This window comes from Asterias amurensis, chromosome 5 (genome assembly GCF_032118995.1).
Source record: "Asterias amurensis chromosome 5, ASM3211899v1".
Taxonomy (NCBI): Eukaryota; Metazoa; Echinodermata; class Asteroidea; order Forcipulatida; family Asteriidae; genus Asterias; species Asterias amurensis.
The window spans coordinates 1696047-1716618 of NC_092652.1; positions in this window are offsets into that span (position 1 = coordinate 1696047).

Consider the following 20572-nt stretch of genomic DNA (forward strand, 5'->3'; position numbering starts at 1 on the left):
CTGCCAAAACATAGGATTCGAACTGCCTCTAGCTACCGCGCAACCTCGGTAGTCTAGTTGGTAAGACACTGCTCTAGAATTGCAAGGGTCGTGGGTTCGAATCCCACCCGAGTAACATGCCAGTGATATTTTTTTCACAGGAATCGGGAAAGTACTGAGTATACAGTGCTAACACACATCGGTGTACGGGTAAAAACCAAAATTAACATTGATATGGTGCGTGTGTATACAATGGCTGCATGGTCCCGGTGAGGACGCAGTTCCATTGGTTGCAGAGCTTATTGTGGCGATGGTCTAGGCCTACGGTTGGTTAGTAAAGAGTCATATTCTGATATCCTAGTAATTACCTTTAGTAGCCAGAGTATGTGGCATTTATGTTAAGTGCATTCATCCGTGAGTTCTTCATGTAATTTAAAAATTAAACTTGGGCCTGGCCTAGGGTGCAATTGACTGCCATTTTGTATAGCCTCCAAAACGCATCATGTTTGGAAAAGATATTGTACGCATATTTCTGACTTCATTCTGATGGTGTCTTTGGTACTAATTGTCATCAGAATTCACATTGTTTTCAAGATTTGCAATTTGCAAACATGTTATGATTCACTTTTAATGTTTACACGTTGAAAAAACAAATCCAATCTAATCTAATGATTTCTGGCACTAAAGCCGCCATGAACCAGTGAAGTTGAATTTCGCCTCGCTGTCCCACACCAGTCACGTGGGTTATGATCTATCGTTATGGGAAGGGGTGAATGCTGGGAAGGGGTGGCGTGATGTGAACTCCATGGTTACGGGCTATGGCTACAGGAGGTGCATAGCCAGGAGACTCGGTGTAGCAGCTTTAGGACCCCGCATGAGTTGGTCATTATCCTATATATACTCGTCTGGTGCCTCTCCGTAATTTGCAGGCACCATTGCGGTTACCTCAGCCCGTAAGGCAGACTAGAGTATAGATACAACACGACAAGGCAGTGAAGGGTGCACGGAAAACGATACCATTGATGCCAGGGTGGAAAGTCATGCTTGAGACCCAAGTGAAGTGCCAACTCCAAAAACGCAAACCTCTGTCTCTTATAACCGAAAACCTGAGTGGGGTGTAGCTTACACTAACAGCTTGCAAGCCCCGTAGTGCACGTGCAGTCGTCCCATGATCATCAACCCCTTTACCCGGTCCTATGCCCTCGCGGTCATACTGAGAAACGATCCGGTCTTCCACAAAGGGCCCACACCGGTTGAACGGTCTGCGCACCGGATTGGCGCGGTATTGTGTCCCTTTTTCTCTACCGTCGTTGCGCTGCTGCCACCGGCCAATTTTCATGCACGACGTGGTGGCAACAAAGCCCTCTAAATTGGACTTGACGCTGAAGTCAATCGGTGCACAAAGGCAGGCCGATACCTCCCCCATGTTAACTGTTCCTGGGGAAATTACTTTCCATTTACTACCATGTTCTATGCCCAATGGGCCGCAGAATTAAGATTATACAATTGCATAGTTTTAATACCGTCAAAGAACTTAACTGCACCGCCGCGATTTTTGTTCCCACTTCCCTCCTCCTGAACTGGGTGAGACATTGACACAGGGGTTAATGGCAACTGTAACCGCATGGGCCGTGAGAACTTGAAAATTGCCCGGGAAGGTCTGGCTAACCACACGACAGCGTCCCTGGCCAACCACCTTTGGATCCAACGGGGCCCTGTGATCACAGCAATCTACTCCAGGCCCTAAACTCGTCCGTCAAATCAAAATTGAGAGCGAGGGACCAGCAATTTGAAATTGGGCAAATGGCTCCAAGCCGTGTTGTTAGAGATTAAATGATTTTGTAATCGAGGTGGGAAAGAAAAAAAGAGAGAAATCCACGAGCGTGAATAAGTTTATTCAAAATCAAAACAGCTGCATTTTAAGACATTCGTGATATTGCAAATCTTAAGTTTGACCTTTTGAACCTAGCATTTCTTAATTTCTTTCGTTCTCGTGTAAATTGAAGTAGGCAATCGTAGTTGATTAGTTACAGCGCTTTCAATGTATACCTCATCGTCTCGTGAGAGACTGTCGGGTCGATAAACCTTCTCATGCGCGTACCCCCCCCCCCACCTTCCCAGTCGTGGAATAGCCAAGTGACGTTATAAGCTTCCATATTGAAATGAACATGATCGATTCATCATGAGAAACAAACAGTGCCAAACTGACTCAGAAAGTGGGTCATTGTGACTCAACCAAGGTCAGTCTAATCCAAGCAAGGGTCAGATATTAAGGCACAAGTCATTGCTAATCAGTGTGATGTTTAGACTCGCCTTTGGAAACTCAAAAGAATTGTTAAAAAGCCAAATAGGCATTGCAAGTGATCCCTTTCGGAAACATGTTGAATCCGAATAAAAACAAACCAAATTGGGAAGAACTCGTTCATAAGAATAAGTTGCGCTCGACTCGGTAGTTTTCTTAAAACAAGATGAGGATAATTTGGAAATGTCCCCCCCCCCGTACCCCGCCCCTGCTCATCAATGTTTAAGCTCCACCCCTACCACTCCCTCTATAAACCTCGCCCCTACCCCCCCCCCCCCTCCCCCATTGTGATTCTCTGGCTCTGAGCGTTAGCATACGAGGTCACAAGAAAGAAGCGTCAATTTCTTCCTCTTATTAATGTTTAGTGGATCATATTTCCAACCTTAAACTGATTGTCATTTGCCACCAGGCCCGATATGTAGGTCACGACACATACTGGGGGCACAAACAAGTCCAGGTACTTAATTAATTGTCCCCTTAGGAGAAATCAGAAATATGTCTTTAATGAAGAGATCCATGTATCGTATAATCACCGTTGATATAATGACGAGGATGTTTCTGCTGTAACCTTATCCGTCGACTTTGCGTTTTAGACGGCGGGGCTCGGCCCTCTGGAGCGGACCCATACACGGTGTTTCCCATCATAAGGGCAATGCGGGATTGAACCATACCTCACAACAGAATCCCCAGTTGCAAATATTGGATCAATTTAAAGATCTTTTAAAGCCCGGTGCAATGTGTGATATGTTTCCTTCGTGACGGATTAATATCGGTTGCCTACACCCGGGCTTGAAGTGTCAGCAAGCTCATTTTACAAGGGCCTGCGGATGTCTACGAACAACGCCTTTAGTTCAACACAGAGTGCTATCTCTTCATGTTGCAAAAACGTTATCTGAAACGCTCAGACGCAATTATAGAACAAGAGGGTGATTTTAACTGATACGATGCTCTAGTTTAATGAAGCTAATCAAATGGAAGAACAGTTTTCCTTCTATAATCATCTCTAATTGCATTTTTTAACGATTTCACTGTTTAATCACGCATTAAATCAACTTTTTTATTTGCCCGTAGTTTAAGAATGAAAACAAAATGGCCTGGACAGATGAAACTTTAATAGCCTCATGAAAACTGATGAGCCCAGTTTTCTTTCTCATTTGTTCTGCATGCGTGAGCCAAACGTAAGCACCTTCTGATTGGTCCATCGAGACATGGCCCCGCCCTGTTTTCTTTTTGTGGCCTTAGTTACTGGAACAATCTGCTGGAAAATGGATTAAACTTGGATATCTCTGCCCTAAATCATTTGTAAATCATGCATCATGTCGTTGCATAAGATATAAGTTCAATTTTTGAGGCCCGTATGAAAAGAAAAAAAAAGAAAAAAAATGATCAAGCACACAACCCAATTTTACAAGAAGTAAAAGATATAATTCAAAACTAGCCACAAGATTATTCAGAAAATATTATATATAATAAAAAGTAGGGCCCACTTTGCGGTGTTTTATCTTCTTTTGTTTGTTGGGGTGTTTGTTTGTTAATTTGTTTGCTTACTTGTGAGGGGTGTTGAGTGTTCGTTTGTTTGTTTATTTGTTTGTTTATTTATTTATTTTGTTGAAGCACAAATGGAACTTCACCATAAACCCGCCTGGTTATATACAACCCGAGGTCCACTTCGTAAAAGTTTTTTTTCTCCAAATGATACAGCGTGTATCGTTTGATTTTGTAAAAGAAAACATAGCTTCGGCCACAGTCTCTTCCCTAAGGACCTAACAGCTTTGATATTCAGTTTCTAATAGACCTTGTCTATTAATAACAAATCTGTCAGTTTAAATCGCTTTCCACTCAAGTACACATCATCCTAGGAAAAATGCACTGTTTAATCTTCCTGCAAATCTCTCATCTTTACGTTGGCTAGGCCTATTCGTCGTGTGATTTTAACCTTTAATTATTAAGTTCCACTTAAAGGCAGGGTATACTTATGTACCTTGTGTGCACCAATATTAGCATATTAAGATCACAACAGTTTTGGCTCAAATGATATCGAATTTGCAATCGTTTTTTTCAAATTATTGTGTGATATAAGAATATGCCAGAGAAAGGCTGCAGATTGATTTTTTTGACAAGTTACATCATTGTTAACTAAATTTCCAACTAAAATGTTTATAATTATATCGAACAGCTCTCCATAGTGCTCATTACCGAGTACGTTTGTATGGCCATTACTACCAAAACCCTCCCTTGACATTACTACCGGGTTATTTGTTAACCTTCCGGTGAGTGTGTTTGACCTCTACTTGGTCATGACCTTAAAGGGACACCGTTGCCCTGGGTAGGGAGGGTTGGTCAAAGCGTTTGTTAAACCATTTGTTATAAAATGCATCTGGTTAGAAAGATGTTTTAAAAGTAGAATGTAATGATCCACAAGAAATGCCTCGCAGCTGCATGGTTTTCTGTTTACGTCGTGAACTAACACGGCACTCATGTGGAGACACATGTTTGATTGGCCGACCGTATTAGTTCGCGAAGTTTCAAAGGTTAGTTTTATTATATCATCTACATTTTGTATGATTAAAACAATCAAACGATTAAAAAGAAACGAGGGTACACTTTCCCTCTATATGTTTTCATTTTAAATGTTTTCATTCAGTAGAATAATAACGGATTTAGGATTTGAGGCATTGCATTGTGGGGTATCAATATATATTACAGTTCCCAAAGAACAACTCTACCTGGCAAGTAGATATACACACATGTTGTTACCGCAAACCAATATATAATAACGGATTTGCAAAGAACCCAGTTCTTAACAGGTTACGAACACGTATTACGCCGTTAAAGGAACACGTTGCCTTGGATCGGACGAGTTGGTCAAAACAAAAGCGTTTGTAACCGTTTTTTATAAAATGCATATGGTTGGAAAGATGTTTTAAAAGTAGAATACAATGATCCACACAAGTTTGCCTCGAAATTGCGTGCTTTTCCTTCTACTGTGCGAACTAACATGGTCGGCCATTTATGGGGGTCAAAATTTTGACCCCCATAAATGGCCGACGTGTTAGTCGACGAGGTAAAAGGAAAACCACGCAATTTCGAGGCATGTTTGTGTGGATCATTGTATTCTACTTTTACAACATCTTTCTACCTATATGCATTTTATAAAAAACGGTTACAAACGCTTTTCAAAGACCAACTCGACCGATCCAAGGCAACGTGTTCCTTTAATGCTATTTGGTTTGTATAAACAAGATCCAAATGCAGTATGTCAACAATGCTTCCATCCTACATTGAATGACACACCATGCCAAAGTCACGGTCGAAATGCGGGCTTGTTTGTGTGCACAATCCACTGATGTTTACTCGTGTAATAATTAGCCCAATTGTCACAACCAATACCCATAGCACCTGGCTATAAAACTAGGCCGCGACTCTTAATAACCAAACACAATGTCAATATTTATTGGGCACTTTTACCAATGCTTGGTTAGAAAATCCAAAATCAAACTTGGCTTGGTTTTCCCCAGTCAATTTTAACCCGTTTCTGTAACATCATGGCCTATCTATATTGTATCTTATTGTGGCTGGGTAATTAGTGATATTGTGAATCATATAAAGAAGATACATCGTTGGAAATTAAAACTAACAAATTATCATCAGATTATTTTAAGTATACTTAGAACACCGTGTATGCACTGAGACCTAATAATTTTACGAATAAATCCCTGATGCAGTTTTGACTTAAATCTCACGCAATTGCCGTTTACAGGAGTCACGACAGCTGAGCAATTTGCATTGTTGACTTAATTAGAGTATAAATAAGGAGAGCATGATCGCCAAACAAGATTCCAACAACGGTAGGACGCTTTTTAGTTTCTATTCGGTAGCTTGGCACTCCAAACCAACCTGTCTAAATAACTCATCAATCTGTCTCTCCTGAAGTGGGGCTACCACAAACCACAAGTTCACTGTGGTATTATTGGCAGGTTATTTCGGGTTGGAAGCTTTTGTCAGAGCTACCTCCCTTTGTATTGATTGCAGGATTCTTCATTTGATATCACTAAACAAGATTTATGATATAGGTATATTGGAGTGAATAAAATAAGTCCCCTGTCAAGGAAAATACTTTTAATTTCTTCTTTTTGTCGAGTTGGTTGAACTTATCCAAATTGTTTACGTTCCAAAACATTGTATATTCTTTAACCGTTGTGTTTCACTATATACAAAAGCTTCTCTATTTATTGAATAGCTTTTGTACCTGTCTCATGCGCTTTTCTGCTTGATACAACAGCATAGCCTATATATCTTTTGGGGTCAATATCTTAGGCATGAATTTGTACCTTTACTCTGGGGCTATTTTACCGTTCGGCCGATCTTCCTCTGGCTGCAATTTTACCGGTACTTTCTGGCCAGTTTACCTTTGCTTATTGAATAACTAGTAATCTCGGGCTGTTTCACCAGTATCATATATTTCCGGTACTTACAGATGCTCTCTGGTTATTTCACGAGACTCTCTTGCGGATAATTTAGAGATTCTCTTTGGCTACTTTACGCTGACTCTTGTGCAATTTTTCAGATTCGCTTTGTCTATTTCACAGTTATTATCATGCTATTTTATCGTCATCTTGGTATTGCTGATACCAGCTAACCGATATTCTCTGGATATGTACCATAAGGCGAAGTTGCAGACAGTCTTTGATCGGGAGACCCATAGATTGTTCTCTCGGCAAGCCATCTCAGGCTACGGTGGTTGTGTACCTTCAGTACCAGAGCTCTTGCTACTTTGTACTCTTCGCCGGGTGTAAATCTATAAAAAGAACTATACAGTGTCCTTCTCCAAAATCGGAATCCAAAATTTGCATTTTTAATTGATTTTGCCGTTGATTTTGGGACAAATAATAGATATAGTATGGCCCAATATGATAGTTTGAACGTTCTGTAGGCCCTATATGTCCAGTTCAAACTATATAAGGCTCAATTTCATGGAGCTGTTAAAGCACAAAAGGAGCCGCAAGTACAACAAAATTATGCTAAACAGAATAAAGCCAAAAGCACCACAATTTGTGACTGGTATCTTGCTTTTTTTGTGCTTAGCAGAAAGGTAGCATGTTTCAAGCAGCTATATGAAACTGGGCCCTCTGATTTGGGCGATATTAACCTTTGCCTGTTTCTGGGTCTCTTGCGTTAGTTGCTCTCAATAAAACTATTGTATAATTCAAGTTTCCCTCTCACCACAACTTTTTTATTATTATTTTGTAAACCATTCATAATTTAGCCATTGGCGGTGTTTCATTTGATGGATTACGGGCAAGGAAAATAGACGCATGTACAAGGCAAACTTTTCTTTTATTAATTTTTTTTCTATATATGTTTTTTCTTCAGTCGGCAAAACTTGAAACGTTGTTATAGAATGGCGGTTATAGGAAACTACATGCACGAGTCGTTACTGTAATGGGACTGTTTCTAATAAGGAACACAATGCACTGTAAGGATATTATAGTCTTTTATAAAAAGTATCCTTGAGCAGAATTCCGGCAAAAGTTTGCTAAAAAGCATAAAACTATGAGTACAGTTGCAGACCGTGTATTACTGAATTGTGAGATTACAAACTATTGGTAGACTTGGAATAGAATCGGCGAGGTTCAAATAGAAGCCATTGGACCGTGGAGCGTTGACAAGCACTGGGAACTGTACAAGAAAAGAACCATCATTTGACTGATAATATGCAAAGATAATATTCATAACCGTGTTCAATGTGTTCTGGATGGCGGCCGACTTCAAAGATTGGAAGCGATTATCGTCCCACGATGACCTACAGTTTAATTGTGCAGAAAAAAATGAACATCAGTGACGCACCGTCGACCGTAGCGACGAAACCAAAAGGAGCTTTAGACGAAGAATAAAGGCTAAACGTTGCTCATTTTTGTTGAGTCGTCAGCGCCAACATTGGAGTCGACAGTTTCATTTTTCTTCCACGGTTGACATGGCAGAGAGGTCATCAATTACAGTTGCAAGTATTTGTTATCACAATGCACACGTCAGGGTGCCAGACGGAAGCGAGGGTAATTCTCGTAACGTGTAGACAATCCCATTTCACGCTTGGTGGGGTCAGACACCAATCTGTAGGAGTATACAGCAGTTTGTATATCCGGGCCTTAATCACGTCATAATACACGCTTGCCTGAGTGCAGCATTACGCTCCAAAGTCACTTCTGAAAAATTCTTGTTGCTTTTCATATGATTTTTATCACAATTTGTCTTTCTGATACTCAAACTGAATATACAACGAAATCAAACCCGGTAAGGTCCAAATCTCGGTGGATATCAAAGTTGATAAGATTATGTGGAAGTTGTTTAAAGCCGTTGGACCCTTTCGGTACAGGAAAAAAAAAAGTTCACAGATTTACAAATAATTTACAGGGTTTACAGAAGGTAATGGTGAAAGACTTCTCTTGAAATATTAGTCCATGAAATGCTTTACTTTTTGAGAAAACGGTAAAACAATATAAATTCTCGTTAACGAGAATTACGGATTTGTTATAAACACATGTCATGACACGGCGAAACGCGCGAAAACAGGAGTGGGTTTTCCCGTTATTTTCTCCCGACTCCGATGTCCGATTGAGCCTAAATTTCCACAGGATTGTTATTTTATACATAAGTTGTGATACACGAAGGGTGGGACTTGGACAATACTGTTTACCGAAAGTGTATAATGGCTTTAAGGAAATAATTAACCTAACTTGTTTAAAGGCAGTGGACAGTATTGGTAATTACTTAAAATAATTATTATCATAAAACCTTTCTTGATTATGAGTAATGGGGAGAGGTTGATAGTGTAAAACATTGTGAGAAACACTCCCTTTGAAGTGACGTAGTTTTCGAGAAAGAAGTAATTTTCCACGAATTTGATTTTGAGACCTCAGATTTAGAATTTGAGGTCTCGAAATCAAGCATCTGAAAGCACACAACTTCGTGTGACAAGGTGTTTTTTCTTTCTTTCGCTAAAACATCAAGCAACAAAGACGACCGAATGAGCTCAAATTTTCACAGGTTTTTTATTTTATGCATTAGTTGAGATACACCAAATGTGAAGACTATAGTCTTTGACAATTGCCAATAGTGTCCAGTGTCTTTAAGAAATACGGTTTTTCTTGCATTTGTATATGTGCTGTTCTATTTAACAGAGTAAAGAAAATGTCTTTCCATATTTTGTAAATATCTTTGTTCGAAATGATTATTTATTAAGTAAAAATCAGTGCAAGTAGCAGAAATTTGTTAATATTTGAAACGCTGAAACTTATGAGAGGTAAACATCAATATAATACAATAGAAATTAGTGACTCAAGCAAATACAAAACGACTCAGTGAAGACATTAAAAACAAATGTCTTTGTTTTTCTTTTTAGTTTTTGTTTTGAATCAACAAGCCTCGATAAAATAAGTTGTACAAACAGTCTTGTGTTAAACAAAATGTATGAATTGATCTTGCACCTTAAATAGAAACAGGAAACAGAAATGAATGCTTGGGTCGATCCGTTCAGAGTCTGGCCCTTGTCATTCCTTAACCTCGGCCATGGTTGATGATAAGATTGATTTCAGTTAATGAACTGTCCGGACTACGGAGGCATCTCGTGTCGGCTATCCCCACCCGAAGGATGTGCAATAAAGACGGCAGCTTGAGCGTGACGGGCACGGTGGTTTACAAACCTTACTCGGTGTTTTAGACATAGTTTTAGCACAGATGTGAAATTGTTTGGTAAGAACGCATTACTCAAACTCTTTTTATAAACATAAAACATGCAATTTCCTTTTTAGATAATTAAACAAAGTGTGTTTGTTTTAACGCGATTTACTGTGGTTTTTAGTCGTACATTGTACACCAAGAGATAATGGATTGCCATGTTTATAACATGGTCATTGTGTGTTCTGTAAAACGAAATCAAAAAATGCCTGGAATAATAATGTTAGTTATGAGCTTCAATTTATTCATATGTTGTTTCAAATAGTTGGACAGCGAGAAAGCCGCACGAGGAAATCTTAATTTCCTTCGTGGATCGTCAAATCATTTACTTCAAAAACTGGGATGTTAAAATGGACACCGTGTTGTCATATAGATACTGAAGACAAAATAATTCAAAATTTTCACCACGGGTGTTGAAATAATTAATTACTCCAAAAATTCAATTAAATTGTTTTTTCCACTTTATTTAATTCCTACATCATTCAGAAAAGACTTAAGAGTATATTATTTTCATTTCGTTCGCCAAAACACTATCTTTTTTGAGGCAAAAAGGAACATGAATACAATAGCTTGGCTATACAATGAATACAATAGCTTGGACACATGGTACAAACACCCCAGTTTGTGCAGTGTGGTGTCTTTAGCTCAGCGGCTCATTGTGCACACATGTCAAATAAATAACATCAATGGGTTACCCTCAGTTTCTCTTTTGAAATGGTTCGTTTCAGACAATCATACTTTTCAATTTAACTTTTAAATGTTACCAGTCAAGCAGAAAAATAACCCATTGATGTCAAATGCTTTGTATCATGATTTCTTTACAATTTCATTCACGTTATGATTTCGGTGGTGAGTTACATGAATTTTTAAGCAAACACTATATAAGCAAACTACAAAATCTGCGGTGTTAAAAGTAAAACATGCTGGGTGCTGTCACGCAATACCGAAATGGAATCAAAAGTTACAACTATAAGGGTGTTGAAATACAATAACCTCCGCCAACACAATTACATTTGTGTTATTTTAACACCAATTATCATTCTTTTTTGGGTATCTATTTGGACTGTGTAAATTTTAACACCCAGTTTCTTTAATGTATTAGCAACATTTTTTGTAGAGTCTGTTTATTTTATTTTTTTCATAAGCATTGTTTGTCTTGCCCTGGCTGCGCAAGTTTGTATAATCATCCCACAGAAAATTAATTTGAAATTTGAAGTGTCTCAAAAAACTGCTACTACACTGAACATTTTCAGTTAGTGTATTATATCTCAACCATTGCATTTTCTGTTCCTTTTGTATGCTGGCAGGAAAGCTAAGTTGAGGGTTGTTGATGTGGCTCATTATTTGACCGCCATCTTAAAGCCGTGTGTGTATTTCCTGTTAAGGATTCATCATTTAAGATGAAACCGTATCCATCATAGCCACAATATTTCTTCGAAAACATGTCCTCAACCCTCAATACACTTCGAAATACATTGCAAACCAAATTACAATGCAATAACTCTTGTGTGTATTCATATCAAATTAAATATCTGTAATTTTGTCACAGATTTAGACTCAGCAGACGAAGCTTATAAAAACTCGACCATAAGAGGGATGAGTTGATGTGTATTTTAAACAGTGTTATAATATTAGGATACCATAAATCATTTGATTCTGTTGGATCTTTCCTTCTCCTATAGGAAGCATATAAACTCAAACACACGTGCCCCCGTCGCCCGCACCTGTTCCGACTGTTCACAAAAATCTATATCTCCCAGTCGGCTTTTGTTGCCGACTAACAAGTTTCGATGTTCGGACCCTTGCGGGCGTCTGCTCTGCCAATTTCGTAAAATGCTACACAAATCGTCCGGATTTAGGGGTCTTTTGAAAGCGGGGCGATCGCACGAATTCTAGGGCCTGAATCTTGGGACGATACCGCGGGGTCTAATCCAACCGATATTGTTGCGCTAATCCTGGCCTTCTTTTGGACCAGTTTTCTCCCCTTCTCATGTCGGTCGTTCCTGCTGAAGAATCAATCGCTGGGTTTATATACTGTAAACAGGGCCTTCATAACATGTGCAGATGGTTGATGGAGAATACAACACAACCCTATAATGCATTGGCCTATAGATACTGTATATGAAGAACAAAGACATACTCACTAAATCCACTGCGGTTTTAAATATAATCTTGCTATTAAAATATATTTCACCACCAACTTAAGACGATGGGTCTGTTTTTCAAAAACAGACTCCATAATCAACTTTATTATCCAAGTTATATGTAGATTATGGCATAAAATACTATTAGGCCCTTTGGGTCAAATTATAATAATAACAGTCAAACTTAAAGGCACTGTATGGACAGTTACACTATTGGTAATTGTCAAAGACCAGTCTTCTCACTTGGTGTATCTCAACATGCATAAAATAACAAACCTGTTTTGAGATAATAATGGAAGAAAAAACACCCTTTCCACACGAAGCTGTGTGCTTTCATATTATGCTTGATTTCAGGGCCTCAAAATCTTACTCTGAGGTCTCGAAATCAAATTGAAACATTTGAGTGGAAAATTACTTCTTTCTCGAAAAAAAAACTACGTTACTTCAGAGGGTGACGTTTCTCACAATGTGTTATACTACCAACAGCTCTCCATTGCATTTTACAAAGTAATTTTTTATGCTAACATATATTTTGAGTAATTACCAAAAGTGTCCGGTGCCTTTAAAAGTATTTGCATTCTGATTATAAAATATAAACGTGGAAAAGAGAGTGGGACGCAGCTATAGCAGTCACATACTTGCGTATGACGTATCATTCATCATCAGAAATCATTATCCTCTTGCATTTGCAATAATCTAGTATTTATTGTTCTGTGTAAAAAAAATATATATATTTCCCAGGGTGGTCAATAAAACGCGGCACTCGTACAAAAACAACCGGCATAAATCCCCACATAATTTTTTTAAATTCAATTAAAACGTTTGTTTTCAATTTATTGTATTCCCACATCAATCACACTAAACTTTTATAATATCTTAATTTTATTCATTTATTTCGCCAAAACAGTTTCACTTGAGTCAAGTAAAACAGAATAGTACAATGGCCGAATAAATGAAAATTAGTGGTGAAAATAGTATTGCTCTATTGTCTAGTAAATAATAACTGACTTCTAAAGTAAGTCCGGAACATAACAACAGATGTTATTTCCCGTAACCTAAAAACACCCCACAAGATCTAACCCCATCACCCCACCCAGTCTCCCATCCCGAACATCCAAGGCCTTATCCCATCACCCCACCCAGTCTCCCATCCCGAACCATCCCATCCCAAACCATCACATCTAGGCCTGAATGTGGCTAGAACATTCAATTTGGTTGAGGCTACATCATTCTCTAGTTGTGGCTTATATCATTATAATCTGTGGACATTTTGAAAAAGTACCTTGTGCATATCGTTTGTGTTATTGCTTTTTACTTGCCATCTTTTGATTAAATTGTTACTGCAATTTTAGAATGTTTAATGTATAGTATATATATAAATGTGTATTTTTTATGAGCTAGGTCTGGGAGGGCACCTCTTTTTGATGACAGGTTTTTAACTTTTGCCCTTCCCTGGACGGTCTGTGCTTGTTTTATTGTTTTGCTTTTTTTGTCCGAAGAAAAAATAAAATAAAATATGACTGTAGCTACAGGATAATTCAAATTGACCAGATCATCCTAAGACCGTCTTAGAAATCGAATCGAGTCCCTCATCCCACCTCTCGCAGTTACTCAACTGGTACCCAAACCACAATTCAGTACCTACACCCTACCGTATAGCTACAGCTAAATACTTGTCGTTTATTTAGCCTTGTCGGCTCACTAGACAAAGCTAAATAAACGACCAATTCAGACACGAACAAATTAAAAGCGTATCAACGAACAATACAGATTATTGAAGAATACAACTGCAACTTGTGTTGAAAGTATAACGTACTTGACGTAGACATAAAAGCTACCAGCAACTTCACAAGTACACAGTTTTATGATTTATTGCTATAATTGAAACAGTTAACCTTCACTGCAATAGGAAAAAGAAAGAGGATGGCCCTTCATTACAACACCTCGATAAAGGAATTGATTGCCCCACACACAAATTGACCTTGGAGAATACTCTTAAAAAATTATGCAATTCCATGCTTCATTGTTGACCTGTTTTGCAGAAACAAACTTCAATCATTTTTGTTTATAGAACTTTGTGGTGGTTTGGTATCCTGATCAAATGGCTAAGGCAACGTATTAACTGCAAACAGACTCAGACTAATTATAGGCCCACGTGCGTGTAGACATTTCCATTGTTAATAAACAAACCGAACTGGTTTGAACGGACGGCCGAATGTTATATAAACCACTCAGACAATCGTCTTTAACAAATTTTTTAACAAAAAACAGTGTTTTCTGCAAACTTTTAATTAAAGGCATCGGACACCTTTGGTAATTGTCAAAGACTAGTCTTTTTACTTGGTGTATCTCAACAAAAGCACAAAATAACAAACCTGTGAAACTGGTACCCAAACCACAGTTCTATACCTACACCTTTCCGTAGCCACACCCGACCCCTTAACCCACCAACCGCTACCCTCCAGACCCTTGCATTTATACCAATGTTCGATGGGCCTTTCTTCAATCCTCTAAATACTTTTCGTTTATTTAGCCTTGTCTGCTCACTGGAAAAAGCTAAATAAACGAATAATTTATTCGGAGACAAAAAAATTAATAGCGTATGAACAAAAATACAACTTGTGTTGAAAGTACTTGACGTAGACATAAAAGCTACCAGCAACTTCACACGTATACGGTTTATGATTTATTGCTATAATTGAAATAATTAACCTTCACTGCAATAGGAAAAAGAAAGAGGAGGGCCCTTCATTACAACACCTCGATAAAGGAATTGATTGCTCCACAAACACAAATTGACCTTGGAGAATACTTTAACAAAATTCTGCAATTTCATGCTTCATTGTTGACCTGTTTTGCAGAAACAAACTTCAATCATTTTTGTTTATAGAACTTTGTGGTGGTTTGGTATCCTGATCAAATGGCTAAGCCAACGTATTAACTGCAAACAGACTCAGACTAATTATAGGCATCCATGCTTATTAAAGACATTTCCAGTGATAAACAAACCAAGCTGGTTGACACGGGCGGCTGAATGTTATTAAATCATTCAATCGTGTAAAAAATCGGTATTTTCTGCAAACTTTTAATTAAAGGCATCAGACACCTTTGGTAAGTCTTTTCTCTTGGTGATACACAATTGCATAAAATAAAAAAAACTGTGATAATTTGAACTCAATTGGTCATTACAAGTTGCGAGAGAATTGATGAAAAGGCACCCTTGTCGCACAAGTTGTGTGCTTTCAGATGCCTCGAATTCGAGACCTCAGCCGAGGTCTCGAATACAAGTACAAATCTTTTAGTGAGAAATTACTTATTTCTTTACTTCAGAGGGAGTCGTGTTTTATATCAACAGCTTTCCATTGCGAGAGTTCCGTCTTCGATTATAAATAGTAATATATGCGTAAAATTAAGAATGAGTTTTTAATTCCTCGGAGGGTAAAGTTCTTTGAGTACTTCTCTGACGCCGTTGGTATTAAGTGAAAGATAAACATACGGGTATCTGTCTGATTGGATACTAACTTGACCATTATGCGTGATTTTATTGCTTCGTTGCCAGACAGACCATCCTGATGTGGCTACAAGCATAATATATGGTTGTGTTTTGACCCGATCATTGCGACTGTGGCTAGATCAGTCTATGGCTGTGCGTGGCTAGATCAGTCTATGGCTGTGTGTGGCTAGATCTTCATGGCTGTGTGGTTTAACTCCAGGTATGTGGTATGGCTGGCGTACGTATCATTCTGTGGCTACAATCCCGCCAACAATGCTGGGCCCACCCATTCCCGATATGACTTTGAACATTCTCGCAACCCCCTTCCCCGCTTAAAGGCAGTGATCACTATTGGTACTTATTCAAAATAGTTATTAGCATAAAACATTGCATGATAACGAGTAATGGAGAGCTCGTTGATAGTATAAAATATTGTGAGAAACGGCTCCTTCTGAAGTGGAGTAATTTTGGAGAAAGAAGTAATTTTCCACGAATTTGATTTCGATACCTCAGAATTAGACTTTGAGGTATCGAAATCAAGCATCTGAAAGCAACCAATTTCGTGTGGGGTTTTATTCTTTCATTATTATCTCGCAATTTCGACGACCAATTGAGCTCAAATTATTACTTCATTTCACTAATTAATTTCAAAGGTAAGCAAGGGGGCGGGGCCCAACGAGATATGGCTTGGATTGTAGGTTATTTTACGGCTTTGGCTACCGTCAATATGTGGCTGTCACCACAATAATCTTTGGTTTTGTCTAAGATTAGGTGGCTGTGGATACATACTTCCATTGATTTTGCTGGTTCATTCTATGACTGTGACTTTGATGATTTAATGGCTGTGAATATATACACACTGGCTGAGGTTAACTCTTTCAGTTTAAATAGTTGTGATTGTGGCTGCATCAAGTTCTATAATTGTGCCTTCATCATTCTATGGTTGTTGCTAGAACATTATATTACATAAAGTTGTGGTTGTATCATTCTATATTGGTGGCTTCATCATTCTATGGTTGGCTAGATTATTCTATCCGTAGAAATCTATTGAATTATTTCATATCAAATTAAAATTACAAACTTGGAAAAAAAACATTCATTCACAAAACTGCTTTAACCGAAGGTGGACTGGTTTCCCAAGGTATACGTGCTTACTGTCGCGGCACACCCATGGGTCTGTAACGTGCTCTTCACGGCACACGCAACTGGCACCAGCCGCTGCTGACAATCGGCCCCTGACGACCGGATCCAAAACAGTAATCTGAATAATTTACATCATTCTAAAACAGGAAGATCATTAAAAACAACCCCTTGGGGTTCCATCCCGTAGTTGAAGAGACAAGAATGATAAGCAACCGATAGTTAAGTTGTGAATATTTGATAAATATCTTTTTTTTCTGGGGTTTGAAGGGGTAAGGCTCCAATTTAGTTGACCTTGGTTGGTGTGAGGGGGGTGACTAGAGCGTAACTGAACGGCCTATGATTGTCGCATTTTGGTCGATGTTTGTGGCATCATCATCAGGGAAATTAACGGGAAAACTATTATGCATTTTATCGCGCCATCTGTTGGTTTGTGTAGTTAATCACAGGTTAACGCACTATTTTAAACTGGAGTCGAGCAGAAGACTCGACTTGCCGCGGTTTTATAATATAGCTCTGCAATTGATTTGGTTATAATGCGTCGAATCCAATTGCAACAGTAGCAAGAAACTTTGAAGCTCTGAGAAAATTGCTGACGATTTGGTTGTGAACCCGTGATGCCAAATTGGCGGTATAAAAAAAAACCGTTCTGACAATGTAGCATCCACTTTATTCCAATTTATAGGGCAAAATGTTTGCTTAAATATTCACTCTCTTTGAATCAAGATAAGGTACAGTATTTGCTACACAGTCTTCATAAACAATGTGACATCAGTTATGGCTCATTAAATGTTGTTTTTTTAATTCAAGGTGATATTGATTCCAAATGTCCATTAAGTCACCATTAGTCACTATATGTTATTGATCAAAGTGTGCTAGATTGAAACGCTAAACCAATATGATGTCTTACAACATGTTACGAACCAGTAAACATTATCCTGATAAATGTGTGTCCTGAGTTAAGAGGTCACAAAATTCATCAAAACCCCAACCGTAATTGAGGTGGACAATACAAAATAGAATCCTCTCAGTCCTACATACAATCCTAACCTCATTGGTAAAGTCATCACCCCACCGCCATTCAGCGAAATCCCTCATGTAGAAGTCAACGGTTGCTAGTTGACACAGGGGCCGCCCGACTTGTCAGCTCCGCTTAGCTGCTTTTCTAGGAAGGAAAAGTTAAGTCGCGAACAGGCCAATGACCTGCATTCAAAAGGCTCCTGTGGACGCTGTTCCTACCACCAGATAAAGATCGCTACTAGACCGTGAACGACTTCCCTCAAAGAAGTTTTAACCCACCCCTTTCGCGGCAACAATGGCGTAGCGAGCGGCAACCTTGCAACTTTTCTTTTGGTAATTTTTGTCTCAGAAACTTTGTTATTCTGGAAATCAAAGCCTTGAGCATTTGTTGGCTGGCTCCGCGGCCTTTTCCACTAAGTAGGTAACTACGTTACGTCTTTTAAACGGAATAAACACAACTTGGAACAAGGGCAGGAATAACACTTTGTATGCAATTCTAGAAATCTTAGGTATAAGGCAAATGCACAATTCACCATCATTCGGAATTTAAAGGAACACGTTGCCTTGGATCAGTCGAGTTGTTCTTTGAAAAGCGTATGTATTCATTTGTTATTAAATGCATATGATTAGAAAGATATTTTAACAGTAGAATATAATGATCCACACAAGTATCACTCGAATTTGCGTGGTTTCCTTATACCTCGTCGCAAACACGGTCCGCCATTTATGGGAGTCAAATTTTTGACTCCCATAAATGGCCGACCGTGTCAAAGTAAAAGGAAACCACGCAATTTCGAGGCAAATGTGTGTGGATCATTGTATTCTACTTTTTAAATCATCTTTCTAACCATATGCATTCTATAACAAACGGTTAAAAACGCTTTTCAAAGACCAACTCGGCCGATCCAAGGCAACGTGTTCCTTTAAGTGTTGTAAAAAAAATCTTGGTAGAAAAAGCTTCAGTTCGGTTCTTGTAATCTCTTAAGTTGCCATTAAATTGCAATTATTTCACTGGTCGGTGGTTTGAATCCACGCAGTGTCCCATAAGTACGCCAAAGCTACCAATTTGGAAAGACATCGGAAGTCGAGTTCGTCAATAACTACACCATCTCAGTTTGCAAGAACTACAGATTTGTATATACGTCAGAAAGTGGGAATTAGAAAATTCGTGTAAAAATGCTTGGAAGATGTTTCTTGCTATTCTCCTTTTGTCTTTTGTCTCTTTGCTTGACGGACTAGATATAGTACGTCTGTTTATCTGTTTAATTTTCCAATGGTTGTCTGTGTTTCTATGAGTTTTCTCGGGAGGGGGGTGTAAATTCTATGCAATATTGACGCCGTTTTTCAAGTCATTCCACCTTGAATGGTTGGATGTACATTGCATGGTATCTACCTCCCAAACAACCCCCCCCCCCCCACTACCCTCTGCCGCCACCACCACCCACACCCCACTGTCACCACACTCATTAGTCCCACTGCCGCTGCCTGTAAATAATACACTTGCCCCACACACAGTCCAAAGACTTATTGTCTCCATCTACCAGGCTACCTGCTCGCACGGATTCTTAAAGATGACACGTAATGGAAAGAGATAACGTCTTCACTGCCAAGAAAGATGTCATCTCCTCCGATCTCAGGCCTCGTGAAGATTTATGGATTGTCTCATCAGCTATAAATTGTCTACGCAGAAACGTTTACGGGGTACCGAGAGAGCGATTTACAGCGGAGGGTGTCTGAAGCCTAACAGCACGGCAGTAAATCGTCGTCCTGTCACAGGAGATGACGCTACAAGCTGAAACTCCCTAAGAGATGATTTACATTTATGTCATGATTACCTTTTTTCTTCTTTAAAAATGATCAAGGACGATGCCTTGTTTGGCGCCATTTCTGAGGTGAGCGCACCATGTGGAAGGTTGATGGACAATTGATTGAACGTCCATTTCACGGATAACTGGCCATTCCAAGAACTGGACTTTTTCCTTCTCGTAGTTCCTACGTGTTTCTCCTGTAAATTTGGTGGAGCTTTTTATAATCAAAAGTATCTACTTTAGTTTATCTCACAGTGCATTATAACAGTTTGATGTTGTACGTATGTAAGGTTTGCGTTAACTACTTCTATATCACCAAAGTGTACATATGTACTTTTTTGAGTAGATTTTGTTCTTTAAAAACTTGTCTTGCTATTGTTTTACTGACACTGAGTTTCGGAATTCGGGAGACTACAAGTTCTCAAAGCACGAAACTTATGAGAACTAGCTAAGTAATGGCCTGATGTTTAGACCCTAGCAGAGTCCTTTCTCAAAGAACATAATCTACACAGCACTAGATAGAGTAGTTTGTACACGATATTATCGCAAACCGAATTTACATTAATACCTCACCATGCAGTGCCTCAAAACCTACAGAGGTAACAGTTTAATGTTAAAAAATGGTTTTCACTTTTTTTTTCAGCCGTGTTTGTGGAAAAACATTCTATAATATGTACATTATAAGAGTATTATGGCAATGTGCACCTAGCGCAACAAAGCATGCGCTTCACTTGCAGTTGATATACCGGCTAAAACCTCGCCTTCTGTTTGCACACATTTTACCAAAAGGCTGTTCAACGTACAACCTTGTCTCGACAGCAATATCTTACGGATTGGATTCGCTTTTTGTTCCAATGCCATTATTTATGGGCTATATTGATATTCACCGTTTTGTATTAATATTAATAACTAATAATTAGAAAGTAAATTGATCCATCAAATAGTGGGAACA